At 38.4% G+C, this 26,713-nt stretch overlaps 1 protein-coding gene and 2 long non-coding RNA genes across 5 annotated transcripts in view; 1 reads left to right on the forward strand and 2 right to left on the reverse strand.

Moving 5' to 3' along the window:
- The window catches only part of LOC141378236 (uncharacterized), a 53,578-nt gene extending 42,812 nt beyond the window's left edge, over window positions 1–10,766 (reverse strand). Inside the window, exons 1-2 of one of the 2 annotated variants that reach the window (XR_015511692.1) lie at window positions 10,528–10,766; window positions 695–854 (exon numbers count right to left, since the gene is read on the reverse strand). This is a non-coding gene — a long non-coding RNA (uncharacterized LOC141378236). Of the gene's footprint in view, window positions 1–694; window positions 855–4,997; window positions 5,607–10,527 lie in introns of those variants that run through there. The other variant, XR_015511693.1, reaches the window with a different exon arrangement.
- Window positions 1–26,713, forward strand: part of zdhhc18a (zDHHC palmitoyltransferase 18a) — a 284,455-nt gene that overhangs the window by 76,694 nt on the left and 181,048 nt on the right. The gene's annotated exons all lie outside the window — the stretch shown is intronic.
- The window catches only part of LOC148679580 (uncharacterized), a 167,707-nt gene continuing 157,694 nt past the window's right edge, over window positions 16,701–26,713 (reverse strand). Inside the window, exons 2-3 of the long non-coding RNA XR_015945022.1 lie at window positions 20,714–24,103; window positions 16,701–16,814 (exon numbers count right to left, since the gene is read on the reverse strand). This is a non-coding gene — a long non-coding RNA (uncharacterized LOC148679580). The remainder of the gene's footprint in view (window positions 16,815–20,713; window positions 24,104–26,713) is intronic.

Raw genomic sequence — 26,713 nt, forward strand, 5'->3', positions numbered from 1 at the left:
AGATGGCGTTTCTGTGTGGAGTTTGCATGTTCTCCCTGTGTTTGCGTGGGTTTCCTCCGGGTGCTTCGATTTACTCCACAGTCCAAAGACATGTGGTACAGGTGAATTGGGTAGGCTAAATTGTCTGTAGTGTATGAGCGTGTGCGTGGATGTTTCCCAGAGATGGGTTGCAGCTGGAAGGGCATCCGCTGGATAAAAATGTGCTGGATAAGTTTGCGGTTCATTCCGCTGTGGTGACCCCGGATTAATAAAGGGACTAAGCCGACAAGAAAATGAATGAATGAATATGTTCCCCAATGTTTAAATCCCCTAGAGCTAACATGAACTTAAAATCAACTTTTATATTTTTATTAACAATTTTTAACAAACATTAATAAACAGTTTAAATAAATATCATTTTATTATTAGTTAATGTACTAATGCAGCAACTTGGACTTAATATAAACAGTTAAAAAACATTTAAAAAGTACATCTGAAAAACAAAACGGCTTGCAATCAAATTCAGGACAGACATTTCTAGACTACTTTAGGTCAGCGCCGTCACATTAAATCTCACTATGACCTCAGATATTAAGTAGTTGTGGATAGTTTTGACGGAGGTCTGGAGATCGGCATGTGCGTTCAGTAATGTGTGGTCTGAGAGTTAAGAGCAAAGCCTTTAGGGAGGAAGGCTATTGATAGGCTATTTACTCACTCCGATGGCTTTGGTCTGGCATGAGCTGCTGACTCGGGTCATAAAGCACAGGCAGTGAATCCTCGACAGAACTGCTGGTCATCTCTGCAAACTCTCACAGTCAGCACAGCTCCAGACGTCTATCTGCTGAGACACTACTGTCAAATCACTGAAACAATGCCTGGAAGAAAGAAAGACACTGACTTTACTTTAGTGGGTCAGGTTTTAACATGCACAATTTTTCTATTATATTATTTTCAATTTTTTCTATTATTTAGTTTATCTAAGAACCATGTAAATGTAAGGGAGAGCGGGCCACAACACCCACACATTATTATTACTTTTTTGACTCTCTGAGTTTTTGTGACCACATGGGGTTTAGGGAAACAGGGGTTATAGATGTTGGTTGTAGGATTATAGTCTGAGTTATAATCACAGTTTCACAATTATTATGCATTCATTAATTTCAAAACACAACTAGTTTAGAAAAATAATGTGATAACCCGTTATATTTTAAAGTGTTATTTAGTGCTGCTCAGTAACCAATTAATACAGCACTAAATAATAATAAAAAAACAAACAATAGTCAATTTAAATTAAATTTAAAATAGTCCATTTACTTAAAAATAAATGAAAATTTTTTTGGCTTTTAAAAATAAGTAATAATTTTACACTGAAAGTAAATGACAGAATAAGAAATAAGAATAAATAAAATACTATATTTGTTTAATGTAAATCTAAGCTACATATTAGCTATTTTGTGTGTGTCGCTGCCATTAAGCGCGTGCAAGCCACGCCCCTCCATTGGAAATAATGAACTTGCGTGCCAAAAACACTGGATATGTAAATGGTCATTAGTTACTAGCCTCAGCCATAGGTAGCATCAGCCTTTAATCCAGTGTGCGTGCGCGGTGTATAAGCTTGGAACCTAAAACAAGCGCACAGTTGGCATAACTTTGTTTAGTTGCTGCAGTTTTGTTCTGTGGAGTTTGCATATTCTCCCCGTGTTCGCGTGGGTTTCCTCCGGGTACTCCAGTTTCCCCCGAAAGTTCAAAGACATGCGCTAACTGGGTAGGCTAAATTGTCCGTAGTGTGTGTGTGTGTATGAGTGTGTATGAATGTTCCCCAGTGATGGGTTGCAGCTGGAAGAGCATCCGTTGCATAAAACATATGCTGGATAAGTTGTTGGTTCACTCTGCTGTGGCGACCCCAGATTAATAAAGAGACTAAGCTGAAAAGAAAACGAATGAATCAATGAGTTTTGTTCTGTGCAGAAATGCAGCGTTGAGAATCCTTTACAATTAATTAACCGTGACGAATTAAAATGCATTTAACAGTGAAATCGGTTAACCGTTGGATCCTTAATGGGGTTCAGTACAGTGTATATTTTACATAAAATATAAAAATGTTACATTTTTATTATTACAGTTTTACTACTAATATTACTATATTAGTTTCACTATCTGCAGGTACCTAAAAATTGTAAGTGAAATGTGACAAGGTTTGGCACATTGCAGCACGATCCTATGGCAGCTTAAAGTTGATCAAAATCTAAATCTTATCTAATAAAAATAAATCCACAAAAAAAAAGCAACTAAACATGAAACTTTTACTCCAGCCACATTTATATTTGCTATGCTTTTGCAAATACACCTTATTTTAAATATATATGTAAGTTTTCTCTATATTGGGTTGATATGGCAACTTGTAAATACCATTAGTTTTGTTTTGAATGCGTTAGTTTGCTCAACCCTGCATAGTTTCTCTGTGAAGGTCAGGTCTACAGGCAGAGCTGCTTCACAATTTGAGATTACCTCAAGAACGCACCTGCTGTAGGGCCAAAACTTGACCCAAATATGTGAATCTAGGTAATTTTTGTTGACACAAGCTACATTTTAGACGTCATTGCCTTTTAAATATGTAAGACCTGAAACTCTTGCACATTGCACAGAAGCAGTTTAGTTGACAATATTATAAATACATACCCTTTAGCTATATTCCAAAACCAATATCAAAGCTAGTAATTTAAGGTCAAAAACATTCAAGCAAATATGTGAATGCAGATGCAAGCACTTTGTCAACATGCTGTCAGCATGGGCACTACTTTGACATATTCAACATCTCTTTAAAGCAAGTATTTTCCTTTAGTTAGTCATTTAGTTACACAACTCTTTTCTCTTTGAATTGTTAAAACGATTGATTTTTCTAAAGCTGTAATCAAAGCTTACACTTATAAATTTTATATTTGAAATCAGTTAAATGTTAGAGAAGCTGTCTTATGTGTTGTCTTTCTACACAACAAGCGTTCAAATTTAGCTTGGCTATGATCAAATCTTGCGTTGTTGTGCGTCTCAACACTGAACTAACAACAGTCAGGCGTGACCTCAACCTTTAGTTGTACCTCTCTATACAGTATATCTAATGTCCTAAAAATGTTTTAGATGTTCTGTCTTGCATTGGTCTAGCGTTAGCAAACTTAAAGTGACTAAAGTAGGGCAGTTGTTCTGGCAAATGTTTTTGCATTCAGTTTGGATGTGTGTTATTACTAGGTAGCGTCGTCACGTTGACTTAAACTAGAGACACATAAACAGTTTCTCCCTTATGTGCTGTTGGTTAATATATACCGCACTTTTTGGAGCAAAGCTGAAAGCACACTTGCGTTATTTTGGACATGCCCTCTTGATGGCTGTTTTACAAGGTAAGCGATGTGTTGCCTTGGAGTTGCACCATCCATTGCCTTGATCAGTTTTCACTGTTGTTCTATCACTTTGCATTGCTTATCTAACAAAAAATTATGATAAACGTAAATTTTATAACATATAGGCTATTTTACTTATAATGTTTACTTATATTAATCTGATAAATACAATGAATGATGACTGTGCATGATACTATGAATAGACATGAACAATGTTAAGAAAAACCTAAACACAGGGGCTATCACTATTTAGTGATTTTGGGGGCCCTAAGCACTTCCAGCCATGCATGGGGCCCAAAAGTCCTAATATAAACCCTTTGTTATTATTTATTTATTTGTTTCGGTTTGCTGACTCTTTCTTTTTTGACTTGAATTTTTTTCAACACTTTTTTTTTCTTAAAAATAATAATAAAAAAAAAACTAAAAATGTGAAATAATAGTTTTATTTTTAAAGCTAAATCTTCATCTGGTTTGACTGCTGAACTGCTCCATTATTGTGAGTGGGGGACAAATTTGGGTAGACATAATAATTATGATACACTTTTATTTATTAGACTTTCGACTTTAATAAATATGAGAGAAAACAATGTTTAATACAATTGAAGTCAGAATTATTAGCCCTTTTTTACATATTTCCCAAATGATTTTTAACAGAGCAAGGAAATTTTCACAGTATATCTGATAATATTTTTTCTTCTGTTTGTTTCAGCTAGAATAAAAGCAGTTAAAAAAAAAAGAAAAAACATTTTAAGGTCAAAATTATTCGCCCCTTTAAGTTATATATATATATATATATATATATATATATATATATATATATATATATATATATATATATATATATATATATATATATATATATATATATATATATATATATATATATATTTGATAGTCCACAAAACTAACCATTATTATATAATGACTTGCCTAATTACCCTAAAATATGTTGTGTACAAATGTTAAGAAAATACCTCCACTGACACATTTAAATAATGAACATTATAGTCAAAGTAATTTTTTAAAAGTTGAGAATAGGGTAACATTTTTAAAATTAGTGATGGTTTTGAAGATTTTAAAGAAAATGGTGCCAAAATATTTTCATAATTATTATGTTTTAGTTAGTGAGGTCCATTGTCACATTGTACATTCTACAAGAGCAGGGATATTTACCCATATAGATTTAAGAGTGAATCAGGTAACCTCTTTTTTGTGTACTAGCTCTGCTGCTTGTTTTGCCCACGATTTTTAAAAATATTCAAATTGAGAGTGTTTTTAGAAAGGAAATTAAAAAGTGGTTGTTTTACAATTGAAGTTGAGGATTTTGTTGTGCCGAGTTGCTGAGCTGATGATGTTTGCACTCCATTTATGATTTGCTTGTTCATTTTTTAAGAATATCGAGGAGCACATTGGAAATAAGCCTGTGGCTTTTTTGTGTATTTTATCCTCGATAGTTTTTAAAACATGTATGAATTAGTTTAACTGGACTTGTTTGTATATTTTAAAATTGTCAAATAAAATCAAACAATCAATCAAGCAGACAGAAGAAAACTGTGTGTTTAGTAAGCAGAACTGTATTGTCCATTGGTGTGAAAAAATGTTCATGTGGTGTGAAAAGGCTTTTACCTATTTGCCAAGTGTGAACACATCCTTAAACGAAGAATGAAAATTAACGTATTGCTCCCATGAGCTGAGAAGAGGGAGCCAGATCCTCCTGTTATAATCCAATAAAGTGAAATGGCCATGACCTTGCAAGCACCTGGTGTAATGTGTCCTCCAGCCTTTGAGTCTTGGCAGAGCCAGCGTACCAGTGGTGGTTTTGAACCATGTGAGCTCACCGCTGGCCAGAAGAGCAGATGTAGTCAGACTGCAGTAGGTGTTTTTAATTAAACTGTTGTGGTAGTCAGAATTGTCATAAAGTGACATCAGTATATGGGAACTGAAGGTTAACACATGCTACTGCTGGTCTAAATCATTAGACTGACCTGGTGGGCCGACAAATGAGCAGGCACCGTCTTCCTTTATGGGCTATGTGGTTTCTAAACAAGCTAGAAAGAAAGTTCTCCTCGTATCAGCCTCTCATTGCAGATCTGCGTGCTCATTTGTGGGGGGAAACATCAAAGGGAGCTTTAAAAATCTCAGCAGAAGCCTTTCACTGAGTTTGTTTAGCTCAGGAAAATATTCATTAAGGATGTCGCCCCTTGTCAATGGTCCCATATGTCAAGCTGCAAAGCCGGTGGCGCTGAGAGTGCAATGCGTTTATACAAGGAGGAAATTGCGTGTGTGTGTGTGACAGGAATGTGATGTCACAGGGAATGATGGAGTGTGCGAGGAAATGCCAGTGGGGTGGACTGTGGATATGGAATCCTCATGTGAAGGAGCTCGTGGGCCTCTAAGCTCACTGTTGCTAGGAACTCAGAATAGCTCACCAGGGAGAGATCCGATCTGTTATTCCACTTCAGTCACGACCGTTATGATTGAGGCTGCTGTTGGACGTGGTAAATGGATCACTCCTGAGGAAAAAAAAGTGATTTGGAGAGTGAGAGGGTTGGATAGACAGAGCCAGGGTGAGAGAGAAAAGGACGGAATGTCCACCCTTCGATGTTCCTTTCCCAGAGGGGAATTGGAGCTCTGCATTCCTCACATTGCAGTCCGCTGACAAACAATCCCAACTTTATCCCCAGCACGCGGGGCAGCTGAATGGCAGCAGTGTCTAGGCCGCAGGCCTCTGGACTTTTTTTGAAGGGGGGAGGGCTATGCCGGCCAGACCAGATCCTACTGCCCCACCACACTTCCCTGCTCCCAAACCAAACACAGGCCTAGCTTAGGTGCTACTGTAGGCCTGACTGGACACTGTGCAGTGCTGGCAGAGGATGGGCCGCTAGGAGCCAAGGGCAAATGCTCACTTATTCTGCTTACCTAGCCAGTCTATATTATTCGTAAGAACAAAACCATGGAGTGTACACTCTTAAAAGTAGCCAGTGGTGAGAAACCAAATTAAATGATTACGATGACTCGTTAGTGATTCTCATTGATTTATTCATTTTCTATTTAGCTTAGTCCCTTTATTAGTCAAGGGTCGCCACAGCTGAATAAATCGCCAACTGATCCATCATATGTTTTACACAGTGGATGCCCTTCCAGTCACAACCCAACACGGGAAACACCCATACACTTTTACATTGACACACATACACTGTGGGCAATTTAGTTTATTTAGTTCACCTTTAGTGCATGTCTTTGGACTGTGGGGGAAACCGCAGCATCCGGAGAAAACCCATGCGAACACAGGGATAACATGCAAAAACCGCCAACTTATCCAGCATATGTTTTATGAAGTTGATGCCCAACCAGCTCCAACCCAGTACTGGGAAACACCCATACACTCTCACATTCACACACATACTGTACACTACACCTGTAGTGCATGTCTTTGCACTGTGGGGGAAACCAGATTACCTGGAGGAAGCCAACACGATAACGGGGAGAACATGCAAACTCCACACAAATGCCAAGTAACCCATCCGGGGCTTGAAGCAGTGACCTTCTTGCTGTGAGGCGACAGTCCTAACCACTGAGCCACCATGTCACCCTCAGAATGAAATATTAGTTTGAAATATGGTTTAATTCAAATGTAATGGAGAACAGACCTAGCAACATCGCTCTTTAGTTATTTGATTTTGATAGAAAAAAACAACTGAGCAAGGGTTGCCGTTTAGAACCAGTGGTGTGCATTGCTCTTCTTGGTTACTACTGTCTTGCATTTTGTCGCTCCTTCTTTAATTAAACACATCTGAACCGGCTGATCAAGGTCTCAGTAGGCATACTTAAAACTTAAGGCAAACTCGAGCAGCAGGCAGTTAGAACGTGAGGCACTCAGGATGCATTAACACCGGGCAAAATGCTTGCTGCCAATAGAAAACCATTTTAAACAGATGCCTAAAACATGGCCCAAAAAACATTTTCGTGTGATCGGGGTCTTGAAATTTTTAGATGCTTAGCAACTAACAACCATTCATGTGCCTTATATTCACACATTCTGGACAGACATATATATATATATATATATATATATATATATATATATATATATATATATATATATATATATATATATATATATATATATATATATTCATTCATTCATTTATTCATTCATTCATTCATTGCCAAGTCCCTTTATTAATCTGGGGTTGCTACAGCAGAATGAACTGCCAACTTATCCAGCATATGTTTTACGCAGTGGATGGCCTTCCAGATGGGAAACGTCCATACACACTCAATTACAATCATACACTATGGACAATTTTAGTTGACCCAATTCACCTATACCGCATCTTTACCCACTGCACCAATCTGACGCCCAGAAATATATATATATATATATATATATATATATATATATATATATATATATATATATATATATATATATATATATATATATATATATATACTTACATGAAAAATGAAATTGATTGTTGAGAAGACAAAATATGATTATGGTTTTTGAGACAGGTGTATCAAAGCAGGGCTGGATTTGAAGTCTTGGAGAACACAGCATCAGTGTTTCACATGATGAAATTAATGACTTGTGGTTCAGTAAGTGACTCACATAGCTAAAAAAAATGGCTCTAAATGATTTACAAATGTTTGTGGAAATAGCAAGTTCCTAACAGAGTCTTTCATTTGAGAATTTCACTGGATATGCTCTATATTTGATTCAGTAAAAAGAAACCTATAAATGTAAATAAAAAGCCTTAGCTTGGAAATACATTTTTACTGGTTGTGCCCTGTATTATTGTTTCACCCAAAATACAAACTCATTATTTTGAGAATCAAACCTCAATGCTGATCAGCTGATGAACTTTTTCATAGTTCCTAAACATATGCTGGATAAGTTGGCGGTTCATTCCGCCAACTCTCTCTCTCTCTCGCTCTCTCTCTCTCTCTCTCTCTCTCTCTCTATATATATATATATATATATATATATACATTTGATCACCAGTATAATTGTCATAATGGTCACCCCTATAACAGTATAAAACCAACAGATCTAGAGCACTGATAAACATCAACAAGGACACTTGTTCACAAGACACTTTGAGGTAAATTAGTGTTATATAGCCTAAAACACAGTAAAATTAGACGCATAGTTTGTATAGTTAGTTTGACCCCCAGTAACCTCTAAAATAACTAATCAGAGGATACTGTCAGACACTAAATATCCTTCAAAACACTGAACACTTAAATATGTTTTATCGGTCACACTTTACAATAAGGTTCATTAATTAATGTTAAGTAATGCATTTACTAACATGAACAAACAATAAACAATACATTTACTACAATATTTATTTATGTTAATAAACATTAGTTAATGAAAATACAGTCGTTCATTGTTAGTGCATGTTAACTCATGGTGCATTAACTAATGTTAACAAGCATGGACTTAAATGTTAATAATGCATTAGTAAATGTTTAATTATGATTAATAAAAGCTGTACATGTGTTGTTCATGATTAGTTCATGTTAGTAAATGCATTATCTAATGAACCTTATTGTAAAGCTTTATAATTACCGTTTTATTAATACATTTATTAATAAATTAGAAGTAATTTAAATAAATACAAAAATGACTGAAACTTGTATTACACAAACTACAGTAACATTACAGAAAAAGTTGACCCTCTGATTGTCAATGTATAATTCGCACACCGCCTAAAACTATTGGCAGAAGTACCCAACACTTTGGTATGTTTGCACCAATGGCACTGGGAAATTTTAATAAAAGCATTTGGGGGAACCTAAATTGTCCCCTAATTAGAACGAATGTACGTGTACATAGATTTGGCAATTGCATGCCATACAAAACACCAGCAGAACAATGTGATAAACTTACACATTCAGAAAGCTCATGTTTACACCATTTACCAGTCACCTTTGTCTGGGGCATTGTGTTCTTTTCCATACCTTGTTGACATGTTTATACACTGTACACTGCAAAAAATGCTTTTCTTACTTAGATTTTTTCTCTTGTTTCTAGTCCAAATATCTACAAATTCTTAAATCAAGAAGCATTTTCTAGACAAGCAAAACATATTGTCTTGTTTTAAGAAATAATATGCCAAAATGAAGTGAGTTTTTCCTTAAATTAAGCTAAATAATCTGCCAATGGGGTAAGCAAAATAATCTTGTTTTTAGATTTGTGATAAGATTATTTTGGTTACCAAATTGGCAGATTATTTAGCTTAATTTAAGGAAAAACTCACTTAATTTTGGCATATTATTTCTTAAAACAAGACAATATGTTTTGCTTGTCTATAAAATGCTTCTTGATTTAAGAACTTTTAGATATTTGGACCTGAAACAAGACAAAAAAATCTAATTAAGAAAAGCATTTTTTGCAGTGTAATAGGTGATTTAATCCTCCTTTTTGCCCTTTCAATTGCATAGCAAACTAGTCATCAGGAAAGCCCTTGTTTGTACCAACTTTCCTGCTGAATGCTTTCACAGTGTTTTTATATAATGCCCCTAATTAGTGGAAACATACACAAGTGAATCGCTAGTGGGACCAAACATTATGAAAATGACTTTCATTTTTAATAGAACCAGCCAATAACCCTAAATATAGCAGGACAAATATGTCTGTTTTAAATTCAGGAATCCAGGAAACATTTTTTCGGTATTTACTGATTTGCATGAATACACATTTTGTGTGAATGAGCCCCTGTTGTATCTGGCTTCGTGCTATTCAACCAAGCAGGCTACATAACCAGTCTTGGGTCACTTGGCAGGACCCTTCTCAAAATTCAGAAACAACAAAATAATTTGCTGTCCAACCCAACATCCTGTGAGACAGAGCTGAAAAAATGAGACACATCCATCCCAGACGTCTAGGATAGACACCTTCTGAATGAGCCTTCTGTCATGACAGGTGCTAAAAGCTGATTTGAGAACAGTTTTGGTGTTTCTGCCCTTCTCACTGAGACCACTACTGTGTAAATGGTTGGATAAAAGAAATTGAAAGCACCAAGTTTGGCAAAACAAAGCGCTGCCTGATCCCCACAGACATAGTGTACTCTAATGCCGATGACGCTTTGAGGAAACAGTGAGCCGTCTGAGACTGTCCATATTTACAGTATGAAAAACTCACTCTTTCCACCCCCTTGCTTCTCAAGGCCAGATGAAAGCTGCGGGTTGTTCTGCCCATGGCCAGATGTTCTCAGGTGGGGCGATTGGCTGAAGAGATGCTCCGTTGGTTGTCGTCTCGCCCCACACGTGGTTCTCATGTGAAGTCTGCAGGAGGAATTAGCCTAGGATGTTATCGCAAGCTGGAGATTGAGCCAAGTGCGGTGGCCTGTGGTGTGCTGAGGGGGATGCAAGGCTGTCTGTTGGGCTATGATCTCAGACATCCTCTGTTCCCAGCACGGGGAGCGGAGATCATGGGCAAGGTCACAGAGCATCCCACTGTCTGTGCAACAGTGTCCCATTGTCTCAAGTTTCTTTCGCTGTCTTCGAGTGGAAGACTTTATAAAACTTCTGGAGGGGAATGTTTTTACCCTCCCTGAGAAACAAAATAAACACGACCTCGGGAACGCACTCAGAAGCTCGCCTTCTATAAATAACAGAGCTGTAAGACCACATTAAATTGTTTCAAAGCACACATAATTCAACAACATCCGCCCATTTCACAGTAAAACCATTTTACGGGAACGCTGGAACTCGGAGGCTGGAACTCGGAGGCTTACGTGCTAAGCTTTGAGTAAAAATAAATGTCATTTAAGAGGAATCAGAAATAGAAAATTGTTCATTGTTTTACTCGTGGGCACATTTTCTTTTATTTGCATTGTGCTTGTTTGTATTTCATTTTATGCTTTGTTTTGAAAATAGGATGGTTCCTATTGCTCATTTTGTCTGTAGTTCTGTGGCTGACTAATTGGCTGTGCAGATTAGCTTTTCATTGTTTTTCTTTTGCATATGCACTAATGGTAAACAGTATATTTAATTTCTCTAATAAAAGAAAAAGTACACTGATGAGCTAAAATAATATCTTCTAACAACCCAGCAGACACATAGCGTCATAAGACATTAATATTAGGTTAGATTTAGGTCACCAGCATTTAGGGACAATGATTTTTTAATGTCCAATACCAACGTGAAATTACGTTGGTATTTGGTTGATTTTAGGTTGTGTTGGAAAGTGACCAAAATCCAACGTTGAGCCAACATCTTAAACCAACGTCCATTTGACATCAAATACTGACATTTATTCTTCAGGTATGGCAACCAAGATCCAACGTCTGATAGACATAATATTGGTGACGTCCACACAATGTCAAGCTGTAACATTATTAGACGTTGATACTTTCTTTTGTTTTTAGGTTGCATTGTAGAGTAACCAAAATGCAATGTCTGTCTGACTTTGGACATTGACGTCAACCTGATTTTCATTTCCAAACAAAATGCAACATACCGCGACATTGGGATACAACCAGGGCCGGCGCGTCCATAGAGGTGACCTAGGCGACCGCCTAGGGCGGCAGAATGCAGAGGGCGGCAGAATACAGAGGGCGGCGTCCTTGACACTACCCTCACCTCTCGCACTCTAAGTTATATCCGTGTCTGGGGCACCGTCTGAGACACTACCCTTATCACCCGCACCCTCAGTTATATCCACGTCTTGAACGGCAGAATAGAGAGGCCGGCGTACGCAACACTACCCTCACCACCCACGCCCTCAGTTATATCCGTGTCTAGGGCGGCAGAATAGAGAGCGTGGTGTCCGCGACACCAACACCCGTGATCGCCCATCGCGTGATCGCCCTTCGCCTAGAGCGGCAGTACAGCTTGCTCCGGCCCTGGGTACAAAGTCAATCTGACATCATGTCGTTATTCTGTGCCTGCTGGGAAGGCCACATATCAAGATGGCTTACAAACATCTATTCTTCTAATTAATACCTTGGATGCAGGAGAAATGGGTAGGAATGGAGATCTGAACACTTTCGATAAGACTGGGTTAAGGTGGCTATGTCAGGATATCTCTGACAGAGCAAGGATTGCAGGACTTCTACCAGTTAGCAATAGTTCAAGGGGGGTCCAGGTGTTAAGGCTTGGACAAACTTAGCAGACAGTTGGCTGCTGGTCTGCAACAGGCCTTCAGTCATCACTGGTCTGCCTAGTTGATTTGGTGTGTTGTTCCACATGTCATCTCTCGTTGGTCAGATTAAGTTGGCCAGATTGTGCATATAGAATCGCCATTTGTTGTTATTTAAAGCCAGCACTCTGCTTGGTTATTCAGCAAGGAATCAGAATGCGAGAACTCAAATGGAAGTGACGTAACCAAGTAAACAATTCAAGTCAAGAAGGTGCACAAAAAAGCCGGCTGTAATTTCCCTTCTAGTTCTACACAAGTTTTCAAACTATATGGATTAGCAGATTATCAGAAATGTATGTACTGTGTGCATTTCATCTTCGATTTCCCGGTGTCCCGGTCCTTAGGTACCCATTGAACTTTGATTATTTAAGAAAGGTTTCCTGGTTCTATTTTCATTGCTTTCATATGAACAGCAGCTGTATACACATTTACCTGGGAATGTGAAGTGAAGAGAGTGTGACATTTTGGGCAAAGTTCTGCTGGAAACCAACGACCATGAACCAAGAATGTCCCTTCATGACAATGCCGTTCCTTAGTAGATGTGGTCTCTTTTCAGAAGGATAGTGATTCTTGCCACACTGCCCACATTGTTCAGACAAGGTTTGAAGAATAAAGTGTTTAAGGTGTTGCTTTGGCCTCGACATTCCCCAGACCTGAATCCAGTTGAGCATGTCAAGGAGGTGTTCAACCAACAAGTTCAGTCCATAACAGCTCAACCTCACAACCTACGGGACTTAAAGGATGTGCTTCTAACATCTTGGTGCCAGATACCACAGGACACCTTCAGAGATTTTGAGTTCATGTCTTGGTGGGTCGTTTTTGTCAGATTGTGTAAAACAACATATATTATAAATATTGACTTTCAACAAATTCTGTGGCTTTCAGACCAAATTAGAAAATATCATGCATGAGAATAATGCCTTGTCCATTTCTTGATGTGATCTTGTTTTGACCTCATTTATTTGGTTATAGAAGTGTAGTGAACTGTCTGCTAATCAATGTTATGCTCATAGCTTATGTTAGAGTAAAATCCGTCTGCTTTTGGTGCATTTGTATAGGCGGGTGACTGTGAGGACATTCACAGGAAACTAATTATAGTAAAACACCACTCATCAGAGGCAAAGCCCCAGTAAGTGGGGTGTGATTTGGATTGGGCTTCAGAGGAACACTGCGGAGATCCCATTTCCTTGATTCTTAGAAGTTGCTGCTGGGAAGTAGTGCTCTTAGTCCTTGATCAAGGTTGAAAAAATATACAGGCACCCTAATGGCATCAGTCTCTTTCCTGAAGTTCCACTGATTTTGATGAAAGTTTCCTTTGTGACTGTTTTGAGAAGCTGATATCAAGCACTCTAGCAAGCTGGTATATTTATTTATTTATTCCTGGGTGTTTAGTCTCTATACATCAGTGTTTCGGAATTCCCATTGTTTTTATGGTGTTTATTACAGGTTTTATTTAAACGTTTTACAGTAGTTTCAACAGAGTATGTACAGTACACGCATGTATTACTGTAATGATTTTGAATTGTTTTCTGGTCATTGTTCACTGCTGTATATTTAAAATACTGCAGAAATGTTGCAGATATGCCTATATTTTTAAATATAAATCAAAACCATTAACTATTTTTTTTCTAAACTTAGGAAATTTAACAGATTTTTGCTTTCAGATAATAATAAGTCCCCCTGATCCATGGAAGCCTTCAAAATGGAATAAATGTTGTCGAAGTGCACTAATAGTTGTCTTTCTGAAGCTTGTTAACACTGATCTGTATTAAAAATAAGTTTTGGAGCAAATTAGTTAGCAGATTTGAGCAAGACATCTGTAATTGCTTTCATAAAAGTTCGATGCAATGTATGGTTTTTTTATAGTTTGTTTACATGTATTTTGCAAGTTAACACATTTTATTTAATGTGGATCTGTAAAGCTCTGGCAAAAATGTTAACAGAAGTGGCCCAATGAGTAAAGGCTGATTCTTGTAAACTGAAATAACGAAACGAAAAATAGACTTTTAAATTGTAATATGTTTAGTAGTGATAATCACATACAGTTTGGACTTATGCATTATATATTTCTGTATTTTCATTAATCATTTAAAGTAAGTAACATTAATAAACAGTATATCATGTGTATTTGTTCAAAGTTTTGGCATATTTGCAAGGCATATTTATTGCAAGGATAAAGATGCATTCAATCTCAGTCAGTCTACAGTATATCTTTTTAAGAATTCTATCTTGAACTGAATTCTATTAACAAGAAATCCTATATGTTTTCATGCAGGCCCTACATTCAATTCAGAGTATTTGTGATGCAAATGCTACAGAAAGGCATATTGGCAAGTAGCATGTATATTGAAATTACAACGCATGTTGTACTGTAAAACACTGAATTTCTGTGATGAAAGTAGGCTACTGTGCAACTCAACATGAATATTTCACATTCTACACTTAAATTTAGGATTTAATGATAAACACGTAATTTATACTTAATTTCTTGATTAAATTTCACCAATAACATACATCTTTCATTATTAGTCAATGTTATTTACCCAACATTTTGACATTTTTACAAAGGATATTTCTAGATAAGTAAAATGTATAGGACATGCGTCTGCAGAGATGTATTTTTGACCACAGTGCATGCTTCACATATATCTTTCCATTTTACAGCAACAGTGTATGTAATTTAATCAGATTGCCTAGGGATTTATTTCATTCATGTTGTGAATTGATATTTTCGAACAATAATAATTATTTTATGCTTTTTAAAATATATCTTATGTAGCAGTTTGCTTAATTTAAATTTATGACAATCATTTTTTGAGCATTTTTGGATGGTTTTGTTGCATGGATTGTTTCCCCCCGCTTTAATTGTGTTGCAGAAGTCTCTTTGCTTTTATTTATATTTTGTTTGGCTGATATTTTGTTTGGATAAACATGAGCCAAATTCCCAGGGCCACTATTGAGGAATATTTCCATCATGAGGTGTTTAATGTCAACTTTTGTGCAATCTATCTCAAATATTAGGACTGATATCACACATGTGAACCCTGTGGACCTTGTTTTTGTGGGTTTCAACAATGGAATGCAGATTTTAGGTTGTTTAATCCTAAATTTTATGAAAAATATGGACAATCCCAAGCAGTTGAATGTGTTCATATTTAACCTAACATAACCCAGCATTTTTTTAGAGTGTGCTGGTCTAAATCATATGGTTATTCAAAGAGAATGATACTAGATATCTGCTGTAGCATGTATAGTCTAGTATATATGACAAACGACTTCTTGTTATTGTTTTGGCACCTTACTTAGGGATAGTGTTCAAGATTGTCAAACATACAGTGCTGTTTGAGACTGGATTTACAGGAATAATTTTGTAAATCATGTTTAAGTTTCTTGTTTCTTTTCAAAAGTCTTCAATCAAAATGCATTTTTAAATTTGTATTTTATTAAATTTCTAAACTGTATATGTTTTTTATTAGTCAAAGGGCTAGTGGCCATTGAATTGCATTGTAAGTATTATTAAGGACCTCGGTTTCAACAAAAATCTTCATAATGTTCTGATGGAGTTTCATTCTTAAGCTTCATTTGAACCAAAAGCTATGACTACACTGTAAAAAAAAAAATCTGTAAAAAAGCAGACAATTTTTTTTTTAAAATACTGTTTCTAGGTATGTGTAATATTTTTTATTCACATTTTTTTGGGGACAACAGTATCACCAGCAGAAAACATATCCAAAAATGTCATTTTAAATCATAAAGAAACCTGTGTTTTTGAAACTAATGAAGACAGAAGAAGTCAGTGATTAATTTGAATTATTTAGCCTGACATGTTTACTGTTCCAAAATATTATAAATGTTTCAAAAAACAAAATATATTGCGTTCAAAGGGAAAAAGTTTTAGTTTTTTACCCAAACATTCAAAAAGAATTTATTTTAGAGCAGTGATCACAATACTGTGATACAGGAAAATCGTGATATTTTTATCCAAGGTTATCATACAGTCAAAATCTTATACCGGTATGCATATGCAGCCTACAAACGAAAGGCTATTATTAGGCTGGCTTGTGTAGCAAGCCAGACTACTGTTATCCTATTAAACTTAATATTATTAGGCTGGCTTGTCAAAGCCAGACTACTGAAATGCTATTTAAACTTATTATTATATTTTTTATTATTCTTCTGAGACTAAATTTCTGACTCTATCTCCTCCTAGAGCTTTTGAGCTATTACCACCAAACTCGCTCCAGACCTCCAAACTATTCTGACTCGTGTTGCTATATCTCCTCAGACTGATCTGACTTTCGGTTTTCCGAAAAACGTCCCGGGACTGTCGGAAAAATCCCATAGGCTTAACATTGGATCAAACTTTGTGAGCTCATAACTCTGCGTCAGACTGTCACACAGACTTCTAACTGGGCTCATTTAACTCAGACTATCAAACTGCCAATGACTGATCACCTTTAAACTTTCTAGCCACGCCCTAGCAACCACTTTTTGACCCTAGTAACTGTCCCATAGACTTCTATTCAAAAGACTCTCATTGACTTAACATGGGATCAAACTTTATAAGCTCATAAATCTGCATCAGACTGTCCTACAGACTAATGGCTGAGCTCATTTAACTCAGTCTACCAAACTGCCAATAACTGATGAGCTTTTAACTTTCTAGCCACACCCCTAACTACCACATACTGCACCCTAGCAACTGTCCCGTAGACTTCCATTCAAAAGACTCTCATTGACTTGACATGGGATCAAACTTTGTGAGCTCATAACTCTGCATCAGACTGTCATAGAGATTAATGGCTGGGCTCATTTAACTCAGTCTAGCCAGCAGCCAATCACTGATGGCCTTTTAACTTTCTAGCCACACCCCTAACTACCACATACTGCACCCTAGCAACTGTCCTATAGACTGTAATTAGCTGTGCTATCAAATGCTTATAATTCTAACATGCTAATGACATGCCAATCATGCTAGCAACATGCTACTCATATGCTAATCATGCTAATGACATGTTAACTCATACTGGAAACATGCTAATGACATGCTAATTTGTACTAGAATCATGCTAGTAACATGCTAATTCATACTAGACTCATGTTAATAACTGGCCTATATGCATATCTTTGCTTAGCAGTGTCCTATTGACTTGGGGGATGGCTCATCTGACTCAGACAACCAATGAGCATCTTAATATGATAATGAAGCTCACAAGCCACGCCCCCAAATTGATTCCATAGACTTCCATTAAAATAGGCCAAGATGCTTATCTTTGCATAGCAGTGTCATAGAGACATGGGAGTTGGTTCATTTGACTTAGACAGCCAACCACATTCAAGTTCACTCTGTAACCTCGCCCATAGCAACAAAACAGAGTACCCTAACAACCATTCATCAACAGCTATATCCCAGCATCGGAACATCATAGAGACTTGGAGATTGGCTCGTTTGACTCATGCTAGCAAATGGAACTTCCTATATGCTAAACATGCTAGCAGTGATTAGCTACATGCTAATATTGACTAGCCAAGCACTGGAACTTGCTAGAAATGCTTACTAAGTATAAATGTTTTATCAAGCATGTATGTGGGGCTTGCCTAGTAACCACCCTGGGTACCCTAGCAACTGCCTAGCAACCACCCAAATTACCCTAGCAACCGCCTAGCAACCACCTAGCAACGGCCTAGTAATGCCTTAGTAAGGGCCTAGCGACCAATCAGGACACCCTAGCAACCGCCTAGCAACGCCTTAGCAACCACTCAGAATATCCTAGCAACCACCTAGCAACACCTTAGCAACCACTTGGGACACCTTAGCAACCGCCTAGCAACACCTTAGCAACCACTCAGAACACCCTAGCAACTGCCTAGCAACGCCCTAGCAACCACTCAGGACACCCTAGCAACCACCTAGCAACACCTTAGCAACCACCTAGCAACCACTCAGGACACCCTAGCAACCACCTAGCAACACCTTAGCAACCACCTAGCAACCACTCAGGACACCCTAGCAACCGCCTAGCAACGCCTTAGCAACCACTCAGAATACCCTAGCAACCACCTAGCAACATTTAGCAACCGCCTAGCAACCACTTAGGACTCCTTAGCAACCACCTAGCAACACCTTAGCAACCACCTACCAACCACTCAGAACGCCCTAGCAACCACCTAGCAACACCTGAGCAACAACCTAGCAACCACTTAGAACACCCTAGCAACCTTCTAGCAATACCTTAGCAACCACCTAGCAACCACTCAGGACACCATAGTAACCACCTAGCAACACCTTAGCAACCACCTAACAACCTCTCAGAGCACCCTAGCAACCGCCTAGCAACACCTTAGCAACCACCTAGCATCCATTCAGAACACCCTAGCAACCACCTAGCAACATCTTAGCAACCACACAGAACACCCTAGCAACCGCCTAGCAAGACCTTAGCAACCACCTAGCAACCAATCAGAGCACCCTAGCAACTGCCTAGCAACAACCTAGCAACCAGTCAGAACACCCTAGCAACCGCCTAGCAATGCCTTAGCAACCACCTAGCAACCACTCAGAACACCATAGCAACCACCTAGCAACACCCTAGCAACCGCCTAGCAACATCTTATCAACCACATAGCAACAACTCAGGACACCCTAGCAACTGCCTAGCAACGACTTAGCAACCACTCAGAATACCCTAGCAACCACCTAAGCATGCTATGTGACATGCTAATTCATACTAGAATCATGCTAGTAACATGCTAATTCATACTTCAATCATGCTAATAACATGCTAATTCATGCTAGAATCATACTAGCAACATGCTAATTCATGCTAGAATCAAGCTAGTAACATGCTAATTCATACTAGAATCATGCTAGTAGCATGCTAATTCATACTAGAATCATGCTAGTGACATGCTAATTTATTCTAGAATCATGCTAGTAACATGCTAATTCATGCTAGAAGCATGCTAGTAACATGCTAATTTATTCTAGAATCATGCTAATAACCTGCTAATTCATACTAGAAACATGCTAGTAACAGGCTAATTCATACTAGAATCATGCTAGTAACATGCTAATGCATGCTAGAATCATGCTAGTAACATGCTAATTCATGCTAGAATCATACTAGCAACATGCTAATTCATGCTAGAATCAAGCTAGTAACATGCTAATTCATACTAGAATCATGCTAGTAGCATGCTAATTCATACTAGAATCATGCTAGTGACATGCTAATTTATTCTAGAATCATGCTAGTAACATGCTAATTCATGCTAGAAGCATGCTAGTAACATGCTAATTTATTCTAGAATCATGCTAGTAACATGCTAATGCATGCTAGAATCATGCTAGTAACATGCTAATTCATGCTAGAATCATACTAGCAACATGCTAATTCATGCTAGAATCAAGCTAGTAACATGCTAATTCATACTAGAATCATGCTAGTAGCATGCTAATTCATACTAGAATCATGCTAGTGACATGCTAATTTATTCTAGAATCATGCTAGTAACATGCTAATTCATGCTAGAAGCATGCTAATAACATGCTAATTTATACTAGAATCATGCTAATAAAATGCTAATTTGTACTACACTCATGCTAATAACATGCTAATCCATGCTAGAATCATGCTAACTCATGCTAGAATCATGCTAATAACATGCTACGTATACTTTTTTCAAAATGTTTTTAAACTAAATAAACTATTACCAACAGGCTTTGTCAAGCCAGCCTCAAAGTTTGTCTTGACGAACTTTACTGTCTAGTTAGGCTGGCTTGTGTAGCAAGCCAGACTACTGTTATCCTATTAAACTTATTATTATTATTAGGCTGGCTTGTGTAGCAAGCCAGACTACTGTTATCCTATTAAACTTATTATTAGGCTGGCTTGTGTAGCAAGCCAGACTACTGTTATCCTATTAAACTTATTATTATTAGGCTGGCTTGTGTAGCAAGCCAGACTACTGTTATCCTATTAAACTTATTATTAGGCTGGCTTGTCAAAGCCAGACTACTGAAATGCTATTTAAACTTATTATTATTTTTTTTATTTTTTTTTTTATTAATCTTCTGAGACTAAATTTCTAACTCTATCTCCTCCTAGAGCTTTTGAGCTATTACCACCAAACTTGCTCCAGACCTCCAAACTATTCTCACTCGTGTTGCTATATCTCCTCAAACTGATCCGACTTTCGGTTTTCCGAAAAACGTCCCGGGACTGTCGGAAAAATCCCATAGGCTTAACATTGGATCAAACTTTGTGAGCTCATAACTCTGCGTCAGACTGTCGCACAGACTTCTAACTGGGCTCATTTAACTCAGACTATCAAACTGCCAATGACTGATCACCTTTAAACTTTCTAGCCACGCCCTAGCAACCACTTTTGGACCCTAGTAACTGTCCCATAGACTTCTATTCAAAAGACTCTCATTGACTTAACATGGGATCAAACTTTATGAGCTCATAACTCTGCATCAGACTGTCTTACAGACTAATGGCTGAGCTCATTTAACTCCGACTACCAAACTGCCAATAACTGATGAGCTTTTAACTTTCTAGCCACTCCCCTAACTACCACATACTGCACCCTAGCAACTGTCCCGTAGACTTCCATTCAAAAGACTCTCATTGACTTAACATGGGATCAAACTTTGTGAGCTCATAACTCTACATCAGACTGTCATAGAGACTAATGGCTGAGCTCATTTAACTCAGACTACCAAACTGCCAATAACTGATGAGCTTTTAACTTTCTAGCCACACCCCTAACTACCACATACTGCACCCTAGCAACTGTCCCGTAGACTTCCATTACAAAAAACTCTCATTGACTTAACATGGGATCAAACTTTGTGAGCTCATAACTCTCCATCAGACTGTCATAGAGACTAATGGCTGAGCTCATTTAACTCAGTCTAGCCAGCAGCCAATCACTGATGGCCTTTTAACTTTCTAGCCACACCCCTAACTACCACATACTGCACCCTAGCAACTGTCCTATAGAATGTAATTAGGTGTGCTATCGAATGCTTATAATTCTAACATGCTAATGACATGCCAATCATGCTAGCAACATGCTACTCATATGCTAATCATGCTAATGACATGCTAACTCATACTGGAAACATGCTAATGTAATGCTAATTTGTACAAGAATCATGCTAGTAACATGCTAATTCATACTAGACTAATGTTAATAACTGGCCTACATGCATATCTTTGCTTAGCAGTGTCCTATTGACTTGGGGGATGGCTCATCTGACTCAGACAACCAATGAGCATCTCAATATGATAATGAAGCTCACAAGCCACGCCCCCAAATTGATTCCATAGACTTCCATTAAAATAGGCCAAGATGCATATTTTTGCATAGCAGTGTCATACAGACATGGGGGTTGGTTCATTTTACTTAGACAGCCAACCACATTCAAGTGCACTCTGTAACCTCGCCCATAGCAACAAAACAGAGTACCCTAGCAACCATTCATCAACAGCTATATCTCAGCATCAGAACATCGTAGAGACTTGGAGATTGGCTCGTTTGACTCATGCTAGCAAACGGAACTTCCTAAATGCTACACATGCTAGCAGTGATTAGCTACATGCTAATATTGACTAGCCAAGTACTGTAACTTGCTAGAAATGCTTACTAAGTATAAATGTTTTATCAAGCATGTATGTGAGGCTTGCCTAGTAACCAACCAGGGTACCCTAGCAACTGCCTAGCAACCACCCAAATTACCCTAGCAACCGCCTAGCAACCACCTAGCAACGGCCTAGTAATGCCTTAGTAAGGGCCTAGCGACCACTCAGGACACCCTAGCAACCGCCTAGCAACGCCTTAGCAACCACTCAGAATACCTTAGCAACCACCTAGCAACACCTTAGCAACCACCTAGCAACCACTTGGGACACCTTAGCAACCGCCTAGCAACACCTTAGCAACCACCTAGCAACCACTCAGAACACCCTAGCAACTGCCTAGCAACGCCTTGGCAACCACCTAGCAACCACTCAGGACACCCTAGCAACCACCTAGCAATACCTTAGCAACCACCTAGCAACCACTCAGAACACCCTAGCAACCACCTAGCAACGCCTTAGCAACCACTCAGAATACCCTAGCAACCATCTAGCAACCACTTAGGACACCTTAGCAACCACCTAGCAACACCTTAGCAACCACCTAGCAACCACTCAAAACACCCTAGCAACCGCCTAGCAACACCTTAGCAACCACCTATCAACCACGTAGGACACCCTAGCAACAATCTATCAACACCTTAGCAACCACCTAGCAACACCTTAGCACATGCTAATTCGTGCTAGAATCATGCTAACAACATGCTAATTCATGCTAGAATCATGCTAACAACATGCTAACTTCATGCTAGAATCATGCTAATTCATGCTAAAACCGTGCTAGTAACATGCTAATTCATACTGGAATCATGCTAGTAACATGCTAATTCATGCTAGAATCATGCTAATAACATGCTAATTAATACTGGAATCATGCTAGTAACATGCTAATTCATGCTAGAATCATGCTAATAACATGCTAATTCATACTAGAATCAACCTAATGACATGCTAATTCATACTAGACTCATGCTAGTAACATGCTAATTCATACTGGAATCATGCTAGTATCATGCTAATTCATGCTAGAATCATGCTAATAACATGCTAATTCATACTGGAATCATGCTAGTAACATGCTAGTTCATCCTAGAATCATGCTAGTAACATGCTAATTTATGCTAGAATCATGCTAGTAACATGCTAACTCATGCTAGAATCATGCTAATAACATGCTAACTCATACTAGAATCATGCTAATAACATGCTAATTCACACTAGAATCATGCTAATTCATACTAGAATCATGCTAATAACATGCTAATTCATGCTAGAATCATGCTAGTAACATGCTTATTCATGCTAGAATCATACTAATAACATGCTAATTTAGACTAGAATCATGCTAGTAACATGCTAATTCATACTAGACTCATGCTAGTGACATGCTAATTCATACTAGAATCATGCTAATAACATGCTAATTCATGCTAGAATCATGCTAATAACATGCTAATTTATACTAGAATCATGCTAGTAACATGCTAATTCATACTAGACTCATGCTAGTGACATGCTAATTCATACTAGAATCATGCTAGTGACATGCTAGTTCATACTAGAATCTTGCTAATAACATGCTAATTCATGCTAGAATCATGCTAATAACATGCTAATTCATGCTAGAATCATGGTAGTAACATGCTAATTTTACTAGAATCATGCTAATAACACACTAATTCATGCTAGAATTATGCTAGTAACATGCTAAATCGTGCTAGAATCATGCTAATTCATGCTAATAACATGCTAATCCATGCTAGAATCGTACTAATAAGATACTAATTCATGCTAATAACATGCTAATCTATGCTAGAATCATGCTAATAACATGCTACTTATACTTTTTCAAACTGTTTTTAAACTAAATAAACTATTACCAACAGGCTTTGTCAAGCCAGCCTCAAAGTTTGTCTCGACGAACTTTACTGTCTAGTTATTAATATTATTATTAGGCTGGCTTGTGTAGCAAGCCAGACTACTGTTATCCTATTAAACTTAATATTATTAGGCTGGCTTGTCAAAGCCAGACTACTGAAATGCTATTTAAACTTATTATTATTATTTTTTTTTTTTATTAATCTTCTGAGACTAAATTTCTAACTCTATCTCCTCCTAGAGCTTTTGAGCTATTACCACCAAACTTGCTCCAGACCTCCAAACTATTCTGACTCGTGTTGCTATATCTCCTCAGACTGATCCGACTTTCGGTTTTCCGAAAAACGTCCCGGGACTGTCGGAAAAATCCCATAGGCTTAACATTGGATCAAACTTTGTGAGCTCATAACTCTGCGTCAGACTGTCACACAGACTTCTAACTGGGCTCATTTAACTCAGACTATCAAACTGCCAATGACTGATCACCTTTAAACTTTCTAGCCACGCCCTAGCAACCACTTTTGGACCCTAGTAACTGTCCCATAGACTTCTATTCAAAAGACTCTCATTGACTTAACATGGGATCAAACTTTATGAGCTCATAACTCTGCATCAGACTGTCATAGAGACTAATGGCTGAGCTCATTTAACTCCGACTACCAAACTGCCAATAACTGATGAGCTTTTAACTTTCTAGCCACTCCCCTAACTACCACATACTGCACCCTAGCAACTGTCCCGTAGACTTCCATTCAAAAGACTCTCATTGACTTAACATGGGATCAAACTTTGTGAGCTCATAACTCTACATCAGACTGTCATACAGACTAATGGCTGAGCTCATTTAACTCAGACTACCAACCTGCCAATAACTGATGAGCTTTTAACTTTCTAGCCACACCCCTAACTACCACATACTTCACCCTAGCAACTGTCCCGTAGACTTCCATTACAAAAGACTCTCATTGACTTAACATGGGATCAAACTTTTTGAGCTCTTAACTCTGCATCTAACTGTCATACAGACTAATGGCTGAGCTCATTTAACTCAGTCTAGCCAGCAGCCAATCACTGATGGCCTTTTAACTTTCTAGCCACACCCCTAACTACCACATACTGCACCCTAGCAACTGTCCTATAGAATGTAATTAGGTGTGCTATCGAATGCTTATAATTCTAACATGCTAATGACATGCCAATCATGCTAGCAACATGCTACTCATATGCTAATCATGCTAATGACATGCTAACTCATACTGGAAACATGCTAATGACATGCTAATTTGTACTAGAATCATGCTAGTAATATGCTAATTCATACTAGACTCATGTTAATAACTGGCCTACATGCATATCTTTGCTTAGCAGTGTCCTATTGACTTGGGGGATGGCTCATCTGACTCAGACAACCAATGAGCATCTCAATATGATAATGAAGCTCACAAGCCACGCCCCCAAATTGATTCCATAGACTTTCATTAAAATAGACCAAGATGCATATCTTTGCATAGCAGTGTCATAGAGACATGGGGGTTGGTTCATTTGACTTAGACAGCCAACCACATTCAAGTTCACTCTGTAACCTTGCCCATAGCAACAAAACAGAGTACCCTAGCAACCATTCATCAACAGCTATATCCCAGCATCAGAACATCGTAGAGACTTGGAGATTGGCTCGTTTGACTCATGCTAGCAAACGGAACTTCCTATATGCTACACATGCTAGCAGTGATTAGCTACATGCTAATATTGACTAGCCAAGTACTGTAACTTGCTAGAAATGCTTACTAAGTATAAATGTTTTATCAAGCATGTATGTGAGGCTTGCCTAGTAACCAGCCAGGGTAACCTAGCAACTGCCTAGCAACCACCCAAATTACCCTAGCAACCGCCTAGCAACCGCCTAGCAACCACCTAGCAACGGCCAAGTAATGCCTTAGTAAGGGCCTAGCGACCACTCAGGACACCCTAGCAACCGCCTAGCAATGGCTTAGCAACCACTCAGAATACCCTAGCAACCACATAGCAACACCTTAGCAACCACCTAGCAACCACTTGGGACACCTTAGCAACCGCCTAGCAACACCTTAGCAACGACCTAGCAACCAGTCAGAACACCCTAGCAACCGCCTAGCAACGCCTTAGCAACCACCAAGCAACCACTCAGGACACCCTAGCAACCACCTAGCAACACCTTAGCAACTACCTAGCAACCACTCAGGACACCCTAGCAAACCGCCTAGCAACGCCTTAGCAACCACTCAGAATACCCTAGCAACCACCTAGCAACACCTTAGCAACTGCCTAGCAACCACTTAGGACTCCTTAGCAACCACCTAGCAACACCTTAGCAACCACCTAGCAACCACTCAGAACACCCTAGCAACCACCTAGCAACACCTTAGCAACAACCTAGCAACCACTTAGAACACCCTAGCAACCGCCTAGCAACACCTTAGCAACCACTCAGAACACCCTAGCAACCACCTAGCAACATCTTAGCAACCACACAGAACACCCTAGCAACCGCCTAGCAAGACCTTAGCAACCACCTAGCAACCAATCAGAGCACACTAGCAACTGCCTAGCAACAACCTAGCAACCACTCAGAACACCCTAGCAACCGCCTAGCAATGCCTTAACAACCACCTAGCAACCAC

This window comes from Danio rerio, chromosome 16, assembly GCF_052040795.2.
Source record: "Danio rerio strain M-AB ecotype USA chromosome 16, GRCz13ab, whole genome shotgun sequence".
Taxonomy (NCBI): domain Eukaryota; kingdom Metazoa; phylum Chordata; class Actinopteri; order Cypriniformes; family Danionidae; genus Danio; species Danio rerio.